General features: G+C 39.9%; 1 pseudogene; it reads left to right on the top strand.

The window, feature by feature from the left end:
• The first annotated feature begins 10,013 nt into the window (after window positions 1–10,013).
• LOC101132720 (calponin-2-like) lies at window positions 10,014–11,049 on the top strand (annotated as a pseudogene).
• Window positions 11,050–12,332: the final 1,283 nt, after the last annotated feature.

The raw sequence follows: 12,332 nt of genomic DNA, 5'->3' as shown, positions 1-12,332 counted from the left end.
GTATAATTTGAGAGGCACCCAGATAAATCAGAATGCAATATATATTCCTGTCAGTCCAGATTCAATATCTGAAATGCAACAAACCCCATTTTTCTTGGGTTTTAAAGACTTATCAGTCTTCACTAGCCCCTCATTAAAATGCAATCCCTCTGTAAGAGCTTATATGTTAAATCATTTTCAGATTGGTGGAGCTTATTATCAGATACAGCCACTGGTAAAAGTTAAACACTGTGGGAGTAGACACAAGGTAAGTCCCTAAGTAGTGAAGGGAGACTTCCACCACAAAGAAAGTTGAGGGACTAATGGAATAATTGAAAATATCTTTTTAAAATTTTTATTTTAAGTTTGGGGGTACATGTAAACATGTAAAGTTTTGTTAGATAGATAAACACCTATCACAGGGGTTTGTTGTACATATCTTTACCTCACCCAGGTATTAAGTCCTGTACCAAATAGTCATCTTTTCTGCTCCTCTCCCTCCTCCCACCCTCCCCGCTCAAGTAGTCCCCAGTATCTACTGTTCCCTTCTTTGTGTTCATACGTTCTTATCATTTAGCTCCCACTTGTAAGTGAGAATATGTGGTATTTGGTTTTCTATTCCTGTGTTAGTTTGCTAAGGATGACAGCCTCCAGCTCCATTCATGTTCCCTCAAAAGACATGATCTTGTTCATTTTTATGGCTGCATAATATTCCACAGTGTATAGGTACCACGTTTTCTTTATCCAATCTGCCACTGATGGGCATTTAGGTTGATTACATGTCTTTACTGTTGTGAACAGTGCTGCAATGAACATACACATACATGTGTCTTTATGGTAGAATGCTTTATATTCCTCTGGGTATATACCTAGTAATGGGATTGCTGGGTTGAATGGTAGTTCTGCTTTTAGCTCTTTGAGGAATCACTGTACTACTTTCCACACTGGTTGAACTAATTTACACTCCCATCAACAGTGTATAAACTTTTCCCTTTCTCCGCCATCTTGCCAGCATCTATTGTTTTTTGACTTTTTATTAATAGCCATTCTAAGTGGTGTCAAATGGTATCTCATTGTGGTTTTGACCTGCATTTCTCTAATGAGCAGTGATACTGAGGTTTTTTTCATATGCCTGTTGGCTGCATATATGTCTTCTTTTGAGAAGTGTCTGTTCATACCCTTTGCCCACTTTTTAATGGGATTGTTTGTTTTTCTCTTGTAAATTTGTTTAAGTTCTTGTAAATGTGTTTAAGTTCCTTATAGAGGCTGGATATTAGACTTTCTCAGATGCATAGTTTGCAAATATTTTCTCCCATACTGTAGGTTGTCTGTTTACTCTGTTGATAGTTTATTTTGCTGTACAGAAGCTCTTACGTTTAACTAGATCTGATTTGTCAATTTTTGCTTCTGTTGCAATTGCTTTTAGAGTCTTTGTCATGAAATCTTTGCCTGTTCCTATGTCCAGGATGGTATTGCCTAGGTTGTCTTCCAGTGTTTTTATAGTTTTGGGTTTTACATTTGAGTCTTTAATTCATCTTGAGTTGATTTTTGTACATGGTGTAAGGAAGGGGTCCAGATTCATTCTTCTGTATATGGCTAGCCAGTTATCACAGCACCATTTATTAAATAGTAAGTCTTTTCCCCATTGCTTGTTTTTGTCAGCTTTGTCAAAGATCAGATGGTTGTAGGTGCCTTATTTCTGGGCTCTCTATTCTGTTCCGTTGGTCTATATGCCTGTTTTTGTACCAGTACCATGCTGTTATGGTCACTGGAGCCTTGCAATACAGTTTGAAGTTGGGTAACATGATTCCTCCAGGTTTGTTCTTTCTGCTTAGGATTGCCTTGGTTATTCGGGCTCTTTTTTGGTTCCATATATATTTTTAAATATTTTTTTCTAGTTCTGTGAAGAATGTCATTGGTAGTTTGATAAGTATAGCATTGAATCTGTAAATTTCTCTGGGCAGTACAGCCATTTTCATTATGCTGATTCTTCCTATCCATGAGCATGGGATATTTTTCCATTTGTTTGTGTCTTCTCTGATTTATTTGTGCAATGTTTTGTAATTTTCATTGTAGAGAACTTTCACCTCCCTGGTTAGCTGTATTTCTCATAATTAAAAATTCTTTCAGCCCAGGTACAGTGGCTTGCACCTATTATCTGAGAGCTTTGTGAGGCCAAAGTAGGAGGATTGCTTGAAAAAAGGAGTTCCAGAACAGCCTGGGCAGCATAGCAACATCCCATCTCTATAAAAATTTTGAAAATTAGCTAGATGTGGTGCTATGCACCTGTGATCTCTGCTACTTCTAAGGCTGGTGGAGTGTATTGCTTGGGCCCAAGAATTTGAGGTTACAATGAGCTATGATTGTGCCACTGCACTCCAGCCTAGGCAACAGTAAGACCGTCATCTCTAAAATAATAATAATTATTATTATTCTAGTAAACAGTTTGGACAAAAGTAAAAATTCTCATCTCTCAACCCTTTTCTCAAGCCCACATTCAAATACAATCTCCGTTGAAATTAAAATCTGATCATATGAAAGGGTCAAAATGAAGTTATACAAAGTTGACGGTTATTTCTTAGACCTAGAATAATTCTAGAAAAAATTCCCATATTATTCTTCCAATTCTATATAATTACAACTTATAACTACAGACATGCTTGGCTAACTGGTCAAGCATAAATTCACACAAGTATGTATTATGTAGGTGTTTTTAGAATGAGTTCTTGAGCTGTGATTTTTTTATCCTGTATTAGGAATGACAGTAGAAAAGTTGTGGAGTAAGAGGTATGTTGGAAGATGACAAAAAATAACTGGGTGACAAGTCAGATAAACTTTTTTGGAGATAACAGAACCATCTGAAAAAAATGTCAAACTATAATGAATTAAATGCCTGCTGTATACATAGCATTATATATACACTATAATTAAGTATTTATTTAAAAGAGTCAAATTTTAATATGAGAACTCGCCATGAAAAGAAACACACAGTGCATATTTTTGAAAAGTAAGGAATCCATTTGTAAAATGAACATTTTCCATAAGAGGAAAATGATGATGATATCTATTATTTTCCATAAGAGGAAAGGATGATAATATCTATTTCACACACTGTGAGAATTAAATAGATAGCTTATGTAAATTTAGCACTTGCCACAGCGTCTGGCTAGAATCAACCTCTAGCCTTATGTCCTGCTACTCACCTGTCTAAACTTGTCCTTCAAATTACATTGTCTCTAGAAAACTTTCCACGACAAGATTGGGCTTGTAAGATTGGGCTCTCCAACATCCTTATTGCCTAACTTCTGGGAGTTGCTTGTTGGGACAGGAGAGCCAGACTTTATGTGTTGGCAGGGCTCCACCTCAGAGAGCAAAGGCCATCTTGGAAGCGACCCCCCCTTTTTTTGTATTTTCAAGACAAGGTCTCACTTCTGTTGTCTCACTCACATCTGTGCAGTGGCACAGTCATGGCTCACTGCAGCCTTGACATCCACGGGCTCAGGTCTTGACCTCCCACTTTAGCTTCCTGAGTAGCTGGGACTACAGGAATGCACCACCACGCCTGGCTAATTTTTGGATTTTTTTCTATAGAGACGCGGTCTCACTGTGTTGCCCAGGCTGGTCTTGAACTCCTGGGCTCAAGTCATCCACCCACCTCAGCCTCCCAAAGTGCTAGGATTACAGGTGTGAATCACTGTGCCTGGTCCAAATACTATATTAACATATAGTATTTGCTCAGTGTGTGCAGTGAACTGTGTTAAGCACAAAAAATAATAATAAAATAAAATAAAATAAATCCTTCTTGCCCTAAAGTCAAGTTGAGAACAACAGGCAAGCAACCAATTACAATGAACAATGATAAAGACAGGCATCTGATAGAGGTTTGCAGTCACTATGGAAGATGGAAGGATCAAAGAGGCAACCCTCATTCCCTCTGACTTGGAGGAAAGGGAGAGGTATAGAGTGTCACAGAAAGTTTTCCAGACACAAGGTCGCTTGAAGGACAAGTGTAGATGAGCAAGCAGTAGGATATAAGGCTAGAGGTTGATCCCAACTAGACCTCTTTGTGCATATTGGTGTGCATTGTTTTAGAATATTTTTGAAAATCTCAAAAATCCAGAGAACTGTTTGTGCTCACATATTTTTGTTATGTTCACCTACTGGCTTCAGGGGATTCACATGTTCAAAATAACCTTCTGAAGTCTAAGTGGCAAGTGCTAAATTTACATAAGTTATCTAATTAAATTCTCACAGTGTGTGAAATAGATCTTATCCTCATTTTAGAGATAAGGAAACAAAGTGTCAGAGGTTAACTTCTCCAAGGTTGCATAACTAGTGAAAGATGAAGATCACACAAGTCCAACATCCTTAGTTCTGTTTGGCATCTCTTAAATTGCTCTTTCCAACAATACTGTTCTTTCCACCATACACCATCCACTATAACTCCTCCTCTTTTTTTGCCATTTTCTTCTTTTTTATCAGAAGAACTGTTGGATTAGAATATTTTCCATTATTGTATGTATCATTAAAAAAAAACTGATATTGAGGGATCGCACATTTATTTCCAAGACTTAAGAAGGTTATTTTGAACATGTGAATCCCCGGAAGCCAGTAGGAGAACATAACAAAAATATGTGAGCACAAAAAGATCTCTGGATTTTTGAGATGTTCAAAAGATTCTAAAACAATGCACACCAATACAAACAAAAAGCCTCTGGGTAAATTCTTAGCATCACAAGACATAAGATTTTGAAAAATTGAGAATAAATCCAAATAATCTGTTTCATATTTTTTAAAAAGATAATTTTTATTTCATGGCTCTGACAAAGAGCAGAAGTCTAAAAAACTCTCCTATTACTCATTTGTCTAAACTTGTCCTTCAAGTGACCGTGTCTCTAGGAAACGTTCCATGACAAGATTGGTAAGTAGGAAAGTTTCCACACACAGATGTTACCTGTAATGCAAGTCAGTTTCTTCCTAAACTTATTTTGTGATTTGATTCTTTAAGAATCATCTCTAAATTCTAGATTTTCTTTCCCAGAACTGAACAAATTACTGTCAGTGCATGACATACAAGCTGACATCAAACAGAACAGGATCAACTGGAGAAAACAGTAAGAAATTTAACCACAATGAAACCAGATCAATTTCTTCAAGTGATAATACTACATGCCCTTATATTTTGTCATTGAAAAATCAGAGCATAACCAAGATTTCAAAAGAGAGTGGCTGTTTACACTTAATGTCATCCATAATTACAGCCATTTATAGATTGCCAGTGGCAATACATAGATGAGAGATGCCTGTAACCTCAGTTCTCCAGTGACTATGTAAAGAAGCAAAACAAAAAGGGTGACAAAATGTGTGCTTGGTGCTTGCCTGGTTACCAACAAGTTCTAGTCTTATAAATGAGGTGCCTTAGGAAACCAATGAAGTAATAAAGGATCAATGTATTCCTTTGAAGGGCCAAACACAAGCAAAATAATATAAATAATTAGTAAAAAAATTATTCATAAAAATTTAAGTGAGTTGAGAAACTTCCAGGTAGATTAATCTTAGTGGAAAATTTTTCTCAAAGATCAAAATTAAGAACAAGTGTAGAACTAACTGAGATTCTTCACACATATCAAATTATCTCTACTCTGAAAACCCAAATTCTAGGAACATATGATAACTCTGATTGAAGGGAAAAAATTATATTTCAAAGGCATTTTAAAACAAGCTAATTATACTCTTGTGCTGAGCTATGTACAATATAGAAGTCAGATTTCTATCACAAAAGTTGTATTTTTCTTAATTCATGTATTAACACTTAATGGCCAAAGTGGCTTAATATCATACGGTAACAACCAGCTTTGGGAAAACAAATTAAATGACCAAAAATATATACACTAGAAAAGGAGAATATTCATTAAAAAGCCAAAACTTCACACAACACACCTATGACTATCTAACAATTTTAGCAATTACTGAAGAATAGAAGGTGTGCTTGTGAACCAATACATGAGATTAAACACAAAGCTATTTTGTGGCATATAAAAGGCCACAAATAGGCATGAAGAGCAGACTTAATTCAGCTAAGCTTTTCCATCTACCACATTCCATGTGGTGTAAGGAAGGGAAATAGTACCTGAAGATGAGGATAGCGAACAGAATCTGGCATGAGGTTTGCAATTGTTTCTTCTGATTCTAGATTCTTGAGAAGGCCATGGGTTGCTCATAGAGTGCCATATGTGAAGTACATGGATGAAATTGCCTCTGCAATAGGAGTGAAGACCAACCTGCTCTCTCTTTTCTTTTCAGATCCCAAGCTGGACAAAGAGGTTGCCTTTGGTTCATGCTCCCCATATCAGTACTGTTTGCAGGGACCAGGAAAATGGGATGGAGCCAGGAAAGCCATCCTGAAGCAGGGCAGTGGATTGTCAAACCCATGAGAATTTACATCTTCAGTAGTGGCCAAGCCCCTTCCTCTATGTCATTTTGGCTTAAAAGTGTCTGTGCTGCTCTTCTTCTCTTTGTTTTTTTCCTTATTACTTTTATAGGATAATTCTCGACAATATAGGCCAAAAGTGGTATAGATTGGTTAAAGAACGAAAGTAGGCAACCACTAGATTAAACTAATGTGGCTGCAGCAATGAAATAACATGCAATTTAGACATTTCTTATATTAATCAACTCACAATTCACAAGATTCTTCAAGCTACATTGATATTTTTTTAAGAGATGGGGTCTCACCAGTTGCCCAGGCCAGTCTTGAACTCCTGGGCTCAAGCAATCCTCCCCACTCAGCCTCACAAAGTGCTAGGATTACAGGCATGGGCCACCACACACCCAGCCTACATTGATGTATTATTGAAGAATATTCCCAAACACTTTTTGGGAAGTAGTTTTGTTTTGGGTTTTTTGTTGTTGTTGTTTGGTTGATTTTTTGTTTTTTTTGGTTTTTGGGTTTTTTTAAGTGTTCATCATGCCATTCTCCAGGGTACACTTAAGAAGAGTTTTGTTAGGCTCAGGAACGGATTCTTTTAATATTATGTTCGTTGGTTTGTTGTTTTTAATGTGGGGTTGGGGAACAATACGTAGAAATGGATTCAGGATTTATTCAGGAAGGGAAGTGATAAGGGTAATCTTTCAAGGGACATCCCAAATAAAAGTCAGAATGTGTTGACATTGTTTATGAGGTACAGGAACTCTCAGTGATGATGATACAACCTCAGCCTACCTTCTGTTACTGAATTTTCTAAGGAGTACTGGCCTCCTTATTTCATGTAGATTTGGCTCTATGAAGAAGTGGAAAGTCCTAATTTTTTTTTCTTTTTTTTTTTTTGAGACCAAGTCTCACTGTCACCCAGGCTGGAATGTAGTTGCACATCTCAGCTTACTGCAGCCTCCATCTCCCAGGTTCACGCGATTCTCCTGCCTCAGCCTCCCAAGTGGCTGGAATTACAGGTGATCACCACCACACCCGGCTAATTTTTTGTATTTTTAGTAGAGACGGGGTTTCGCCATGTTGACCAGGCTGGTCTCGAACTCCTGACCTCAGGTGATCCACCCGCCTCAGCCTCCCAAAGTGCTGGGATTACAGGCATGAGCTACCATGCCCGGCCCAGAAGTCCTAATTTGATCAACCAATTAATTGAAGAAGATCCCATGCTTTCTTTTTTCAAGTGGGATATTTTATAGCCTAAACTGAACCTCTGGAAGCTGTAAGTATTCCCAAGAGCTGATCACAAACTGAAAGACCACTTTTTACCTTCTCGTTACTGTCTCACACAAAATTAAGGTCAAAAAAGCATATTTTTGAAAGTCTCAGCCATTCATTCAATGAATATATTCAAGTACCTACTATGTGCTAGACACTGGAATCATAGAAGAAAACAAGACAAAACTAGTCCATGTCTCTACAGTTTAAATCTAGCCTCTAGGGATTCCCCACTGTGCAAGTGACAATTTTTCTAGTATTGACAAGATTTTACATCCAATCCACATCCTAATGAGAATTGTGATTTGAATCCATCATCTTTGTGAACACAAAGGCAATTAAAGAACGGGTCCTACTTTTGGGGATTCAGTCAGTGCATTCTGGTGAGTGGGTGAGAAAAAGCTGGGAGGGGAGGCTGAAGTCCAGGCTTGAAGAGAATGGTTCAAAAGTTAGAGTGTGGTCAGGGCAAGAGCGCATCACTGAAGCTTTGGGGCAGGGAGATGACATAATCAGAAGTATTTTGATAAAATAACTTTCAGCAGAAAGAAGAATGAACTGACACAGGGAGAAACAAGCTAAAGCTTCTGCAGGGTTCCTACACCGAGCCAACTTTGAGAACTTGGGACTTGTCAGCTTTGTTCTTACTCATACCTAACATTTGCTTTTTATCTTTTTTCTTCCTCTACTTGCCCTCGTTTGCCTGCTTCTATCAAATTTCCCTACTTAACAACTCTTCCTGTTTTCCCTTCCTTATGATTTATACAGTAATTACTATATATAACTTTTAATATATTTAATATATTTTCTATCTGGCCCCAAAATTAATACTCCATACAGTTTCCCAACAACAACAAAATAACCTAAAAGTCTATGTTAGAATAACTGCATCTTAGGGTCCTAGATACTTGGAATATTTTCCTGTTTATAATCAATATATAATTTTATCATATACATTTAATATTTCTTCATTTCTATAAAAAGACATTCAAAATTCTAAAAATAATCAGTATCACTCTAATTCCTCTCTTAAGCATATTCAATAAAGATTACCAAATGTTCTTGTGATACAAATTGCAACAATCATCCCAAGGATTTGCTTTTCATTCAGAAAATGTCCAATGAATTTCCTGAGTTTCAGACACAGTCTTCTCTATCTGTGTTGTGTATCAGCAACTCCATTTCCCAATGTTAACTGAGAGCAATCACCCCAGCCAATACAGTAATCCTCTTCTCCGCTTGTTGGTTTGGTGGCATAAGAACCCCAAATTGTTTGATGTTGGATGTTCAATTGTTATGGGACCATTGCTGTATCCTTCTAACTATCTATACTGTGTAACGAATCACCCCCAAAACTTAGTAGCTTAAACCACCATGGTTTATTATTTCTTACAAGTCTATAGGATAGGAATTCAGGCAGGGCTCAGCTGAACCATTCTTTCTTCATATGGCAACAGTTGGGATAACTCAGCTGCATTCACCTGGTGGCTAGCTGGGCTGGAATATCCAAGAAGGTTTTACTCACATGTCTGATTCCTTGGTGTTTCTCCACATAATTTATCTCACTCTCTTTCTCCACATAGTTTCTCATTGTTCAATAGTCCAATCTTCCTTATAATATGCTATCTTCCTCCAAAGAAAAAAACTGAAACTGCCAGTTGTCTGGGTTTGAAAGTCCCAGAACATCACTTCTGCCACATTCTATTGCCTGCCCTCCACTCCCACCCCCAGTGTGGACGACCTTCATCCAATCCACTGAAGGACCAAATAGAACAAAAAAGTGTAGTAAGGGAGAATTTACTCTCATCTCTCTGGTTGTCTTTGAGCTGGGACATTGGCGTTCTCCTGTCATCAGACTCAGACCAAAACTTAGAAACACCACTGGCACTCCTGGTGCTCTGGCCTTCAAACTCAAACTAGAACTATACCATAGGTTCTTCTGGGTCTCCAGTTTACTAGCTACAGATTGTGGGACTTCTCAGTCTCCACAACTTCATGAGCCAATTACTTATAATCTCTCTCTCTCTCTCTCTCTCTCCCTCCCTCCATCTATATATCTAATGATTGGACCCACGTACTCCAGGCCCATGAAAGAAACAACTTTATCAATAAATATATAGATATGTAGATATTTCCTTTAGTTCTATTTCTCTGGAGAACCCAAACCAGTATAGATTTTGGTACTAAGTGTGATTCCAGAGGAAGAAATTTAAGAACGTTTTTTCTGAGAATATGTTTTCTGAATTGGTTCTAGAGTTTCTGGAATTCGCGCTGTAATTCAATTAGATTTTAAAATGCTAATGGGTCCATCTTACCCTGTCCCTTCCCATCAGCCATGAGTTCCACGCAGTTCAACAAGGGGCCTTCTTACCAGCTTTTTGCCGAGATCAAGAACCAGCTCCTGTTCAAATGCGACCCTCAGAAGCAGGCGGCGCTCCGCAGCTGGATCGAGGGACTCACCCGCCTCTCTTTCAGCCCCGACTTCCAGAAGAGTCTGAAGGAAGGGATTGTCTTATGCACACTCATGAACAAGCTGGGCTCAGTCCCCAAGATCAACGGCTCATGCAGAACTGGCACCAGCTAGAAAATCTCTCCAACTTCATCAAGGCCATGGTTAGCTACGATATGAACCCCATGGACCTGTTCGAGGCCAACGACCTGTCTGAGAGTAGGAACATGATGCAGGTGCAGCTGTCTCTTCTAGCCCTGGCAGGGAAGGTCAAGACAAAGCTGCTGCAGAATGGGGTGGGCGTCAGGGTCAAATACTCGGAGAAGCAGGAGCGGAACTTCGACGACGCCACCTTGAAGGCCAGCCAGTGCCTCACTGAGCTGCAGATGGGCACCAACATATGTACCTGCCAGTCGGGCGTGACAACTTAGGGCACGCTGAGGCATCTCTACCACCCCAAGAACCGTATCCTGCCCTCTGGACCACTCGACCATCAGCCTCCAGATGGGTGCAAACAAGTGCTCCAGCCAGGGTGCATGACGGCTCCCGGAACCCCGCAGCGCATCTACAACACCAAACTGGGAGCCCACAAGTGTGACAACTCCTCCATGTCCCTGCATATGGGCGACACGCAGAGTGCCAACCAGAGCGTCCAGGGCTTTGGCCTGGGCCAGCAGATGTACTATCCCAAGTACTGCCCTCAAGGCCTGCAGCCAGTGGGGCTCCCTTGGATGCTGGCAACTGCCCAGGACCAGGGGAGGCCCCCGAGGATCCCCCCTGCTCCCAGGAGGAGGCCGCTACTGAGGCCCCCGAACATGCTGGCTCCCTACATCATCGCCCTGTCTGTGTTTGGGGGATTTTCCTGTATTTTCGTCTTTCTTTTTTTTTAACCTGTTCAGTGCTGCCAACCGAGGGTCTGTGAGTAGCTACGTGGGGTCAAGCAGCAGGGTTATTTTTGTTTGTTTGTTTTAATTTTTTTTTTCCCCTCCTGCCTTAATTCCTTCACAGGACTGAGACACCGGGCTTGGGAGGAAGGGGTCAAGGCTGTATCTGGATGAATGTGAAGTGGGGGTCATTGCCAGCGCACATTCAGGCTGTGGGCTGAGCGGTGCACTGGAGAAGAGATCTGGGCAGCGAGGGGAGCCGGCAGCAGAAGGTTTCCGGTTGCTTCTCCTCTTCCCTTTTGTCCACCTATCAGTTTGTGGTTTCTGTACCTACAGAAGTTTCAGAAGTATTAACAAAAGAAAAATACTTCTTTTTTCCTAGGGAATGGTGCGGGGACAGTGGAGAGGGTGCTGGGAAATGGGTGCCCTGGGAGAAGGCCAAGGCCAGGATGCTAAAATATCTTAGGTTCATGAGTGACTGGATTTCCCTAGGACCCTCAGACCTGCCCAGGGGCCGAGTGGGGAAACAGGCTTATGCAAGACAATGGAGTAGTGAGTCAATTGGGGCTAAGCCTGACCCCTCCCCATGCTCACCAACCCCCCTATTTGTGTCCCTCATTAGATTTTAAGGAGCCCCCAGCCCTCCTTCTCTCCTTCTGGGACTAACCAACTGCAAGGCTCCGTCTCCCCCCACCACAAGCCCTGCCAAGTACTGCTCAGGGGCCCCAGCCAAGAGCCCTGCACCCTTAAATAATGTGAAATACCAACTGTGGACCAAATGCAATAGAAACCCCTGTTTTTAGGAAGAAATAAGAATAGTAACTATTATTAATAAATAAATAAAAACAAAAATGCCAATGACTCTATTTCTAGGAGTAAAGAGAACACTGATAATCCATGGTGTGATCTAGCAATAGAAATTTGCAAAATATCTCCATCGGATACTCCTAATCGACCACTTACAAAAAGCAAGGAATTAGATGACTGTGTATGTAAAACTTTCAAACATGTTTGCAAAACTAATAAATATATGAAGTTGGTTGGTTGCTCCTAATGTCTGTGGACAAAGTGGTCACAAAAAAAGAGACACTCAGGAATGGTATTTCCTCAAGTACCTCGTAAATGACCTGAAATCTCCTATGTGTTTCCTGAAGAAAACTTTTATCTCCTGTAACCATAGGACTGAGATTGCTAATAATAAAAATGACAATTCAGAATTCCTTTTAGTTACACAATTTTCGGAGGTTCCTACATGCTGTCTCTGCATTCTAGGACAAACCTAAATCTTCTAGAGAAGCATCTTAAGACATGGACTCTTCTA

The sequence above is a fragment of the Gorilla gorilla genome, chromosome 1 (assembly GCF_029281585.2).
Source record: "Gorilla gorilla gorilla isolate KB3781 chromosome 1, NHGRI_mGorGor1-v2.1_pri, whole genome shotgun sequence".
In the NCBI taxonomy this organism is placed as follows: Eukaryota; Metazoa; Chordata; class Mammalia; order Primates; family Hominidae; genus Gorilla; species Gorilla gorilla.
The sequence above is the reverse complement of the archived record's forward strand: the minus strand, read 5'-3'. Positions and strand labels throughout refer to the sequence as shown.